Raw genomic sequence first — 254 nt, 5'->3', positions numbered from 1 at the left:
AAGCCGCTTATTCCCATTAGTGTCTTTTCATTCATCCAGCTCTCCCCATCCATGAGTGAGATTTTTGTTGTGGCTTTGGGTCTCACCCATTAGTTCATTATTTGGCAAGATAATTAAAAGGAAATGATTGCTTAGCAGATGTTCTCATCCATCGACTGATCTATTAGCGTGGATGAATCAGCAACGAGCCATACTTGGAGATCACAGATTATTCAAACCTAAGTGGCCCACCCACCAACCCATTCGGCGGCGGC

Source organism: Echinococcus granulosus (genome assembly GCF_000524195.1).
Source record: "Echinococcus granulosus chromosome Unknown EG_S00304, whole genome shotgun sequence".
NCBI lineage: Eukaryota > Metazoa > Platyhelminthes > Cestoda > Cyclophyllidea > Taeniidae > Echinococcus > Echinococcus granulosus.
Note: the sequence above shows the minus strand (reverse complement) of the source record.